Source organism: Leguminivora glycinivorella, chromosome 7 (assembly GCF_023078275.1).
Source record: "Leguminivora glycinivorella isolate SPB_JAAS2020 chromosome 7, LegGlyc_1.1, whole genome shotgun sequence".
In the NCBI taxonomy this organism is placed as follows: Eukaryota; Metazoa; Arthropoda; class Insecta; order Lepidoptera; family Tortricidae; genus Leguminivora; species Leguminivora glycinivorella.
Window position 1 is genome coordinate 14412874 of NC_062977.1, and position 3369 is coordinate 14416242.

Genomic DNA, 3369 nt, shown 5'->3' on the forward strand with positions numbered 1-3369 from the left:
AAATTAGGAGCCCTTTTTTATACTGTAATCAAGAACGATTTAATACTGGACTGACAGGGCCCATACAAAATAAAAACCGGCCAAGAGCGTGTCGGGCCACGCTCAGTGTAGGGTTCCGTAGTTTTCCGTATTTTTCTCAAAAACTACTGAACCTATCAAGTTCAAAACAATTTTCCTAGAAAGTATTTATAAAGTTCTACTTTTGTGATTTTTTTCATATTTTTTAAACATATGGTTCAAAAGTTAAAGGGGGGACGGGGGGGAGCGATTATTTCCGAAAATATTAATATTATCAAAAAACAATCTTAGTAAACCCTTATTCATTTTTAAATACCTATCCAAAAATATATCTCATGTTGGGGTTGGAATGAAAAAAAAAAAAATCTGCCCCCACTTTACATGTAGGGGGGGTTATTACCCTAATAAAACTTTTTTTTCCATTTTTTATTTTTGCACTTTGTTGGCGTGATTGATGTACATATTGGTACCAAATTTCAGCTTTCTAGTGCTAACGGTTACTGAGATTATCCGCGGACGGACGGACGGACGGACAGACAGACATGGCGAAACTATAAGGGTTCCTAGTTGACTACGGAACCCTAAAAACGTACCCCTGAAATGTATGGGCCTTTTAGGCTAAAAACTAGATGGCGCTGTTTCGCAGCCTAAAATCATATTTTGCCCAAATATTTTTGCGTATTTTTATTTTTTATAAGAACAAATGGCATATTTCTTTATTTTTAAATCATAATATTATGTCAATACACATTTTGTAAAACATAATTTTTGTAGGCATCATCTGTGTAGTTATGATAGTATTTAATAGGTGGTGCTAAAAAGGTACGATTCTTAGTAATGTACTCACAGCTGAAGGCATAATTTTCCCAGAACCGCATCCTCCTCATGCCGACGTAGTTGTGAATAAAACTCTCATAAAGTACGGTGTTGCCGCATGACTAGGTACCTAGGTACCTACATATGTAAATGTTTTTAATCCATTACACGGAACTAAGCATGGAATACGCATGGTTCTGTTCCATAGTTCGCAGGTGCGGAAAGTCTTTGTTCCCCATGAATGGTCCTCGTGGAGGGGAGGGCACCCCCTTGCCGATCGCGCTGCATTGCATTTGTGCAGTGGCCGCGAAGTGCAGGTTTACTGTAGGCACCATTATGTGGTACTTCGTTTCACGCTCTATATACTTGAAAGTGCGAATTCGTCTGTTTTCATTGCTGTAGGTTTCGTGAACAGTTTTATGAGTATGGCGAACTTCAAGAAATAGTAATACCAAAATCAAAATGTTATTTTCTTATGATAAAAACCAGACATCTCATGGGTGAGTATTTTCTACATGTATGTTGTCAGTGGTATTTAAAAAAAAATATTGTACCCTAAAAATCAGTACAAACTTATTAAACCATTTCTTATAAAATCGGTAAGTACTGCGGTTAGTCCTATTTGCTGTAACACGGCAAAGAAAAACTATTTTTTTATAATAATGTTAAATACTGACAATGAGTATTGCGTAAAATAAAAACATAAAAAAAAGAAAAATGAAAATAAAAAAACACAAAAAGATTCCTTCGAGCCGGATTTGAACCAGCGACCTATGGATGACAGCTGATTACCTCTACAGTCCACCGCTCTACCAACTGAGCTATCGAAGGGATATGCGGCGAAGCGAAATTATGTACTAGTTGCTCCAGCTGCAACGTCACCTAATTTTATCATTTCAGCAAATATTTCACGGCAATATTTTTTATTTGATAAGATGACGTGCAATGAAGAATTTTACTAATGGTATAATTCTGTTTTGAAGATTAAATAAAATAGATTGATTAATGGCGTGATTAATTTATTGAAATTTACTTTTTGTATTATGTACGAGTAGTAGGTAACTTACCTACTTAGTCAGTTTATTTCGGGGATCTTGGACACGGCTCTAACGATATATGTAGGTGTAGGTATATGAAATTTATTCTATGGGGCTTTTCGGGGACGAAATCCATCTAAGTAGGTAACCTGCAAGACCTAGGTCTTGTATCTGGGAAAATGCTTATAAGAACCAGCATGCGGGAAAATACCGACCTAGTATTTGTATACCTGTATTTAACTGTATATTTCATTGTACTCTTATTGTATTTTACTTGTAATTTATATGACATTTGTGTTATTAATGTTATACTTTGTTCCCTTTGACATTTGTATGGCAACCGGGACAACATAAAAATCTACGATAGCTACGATGTAGTGCGAAAAACCTTTCCTTCGCATTCTACGAAAACGCACGAACGTGTCATGCTATTTCAGCCAGTCTCAGTACCAGACGTACAGTCAACAACACAGCTGTGTATACAGACAAAGTGCCAAAAATATGTATACAGAACTTTATTACCTGTACATAAAGGTGTGTATACATATTTTTGGCACTTTGTCTGTATACACAGCTATGTTGTTGACTGTACCAACGCATGACAAATACGAACATTTCCTGAAAAATACGAAGGAAAAGCCTTTCGCACTATATCTGTAATATTGTTCGTATTGAAATAGTTTAAAAATAACAAGATACAATACGAGTGAGCTCCGCAAAGGAGAGTGGCAGGCGAGGCGATGGACCACGAAATGAAAAGGGGTGTCTGACAGGCACATGGCACGTGGGAACAGGGAAAGGAGCATTGCGATCTTCCTACAGAGGCTACGAAACGACTTAAGTGGGAACGTGGGCTGCCGGCGTATTATGATTCCAATTTTATCATTTATTCACGTGGATAAAGCATCCGTCACGCTTTGGCAAGTATGTCAGTGTGAGAGTGACAGTTGTCTTATCCACGTCACACCTCGGACACTGGCAATCAAATATATGAAAGAGGCGCGTTCCTAGCACACAGTCTAAGCTCGTGTAGGTGAACGCGTACTATGCTTGTATAAGTGACATACGACAGGTTTAATATTCGCGTTTTTGACAGGCGGTAACTGTGAGGTAACCGAGAGGGGGTGGGCGGCAATTTCAGCGGGGAGCGGGAGTGGCCATACTGTACTATAGTACTCTTTAATATACTGTGTCCACGTGGACAAGTGATAAAATTAGAAGCATGATACGCCGGCTGGCGTTTATTTCCTTTAAATATACTTCTTTTTTCGCATCCGGTCTCTAATATGTTGTCACTTCCTCAAACAAAAATGTTGTACCTAGCTGAAGCAGATATGAGAAGGCAGTACCTAGTAACAAATCTTGTAGTAAACTTTGTTGTAAGTATAAATAAACACATAAATAATCAGGTAGGTATAAGAATAGAATAAGTAGTAAAGTAGGTAGGTACAAGGCGAACTTATCTTTTGAGTTCTCTCTGCCAGTTAATATTCGAGTG

The 3369-nt window shown here is 37.7% G+C and overlaps 1 non-coding gene across 1 annotated transcript; it reads right to left on the reverse strand.

The window, feature by feature from the left end:
• Positions 1 to 1577: 1577 nt before the first annotated feature.
• Positions 1578 to 1665, reverse strand: Trnay-gua. The gene is given in 2 exon segments: positions 1578 to 1613; positions 1629 to 1665. It is a non-coding gene; the product is annotated as a tRNA-Tyr (tRNA).
• Positions 1666 to 3369: the final 1704 nt, after the last annotated feature.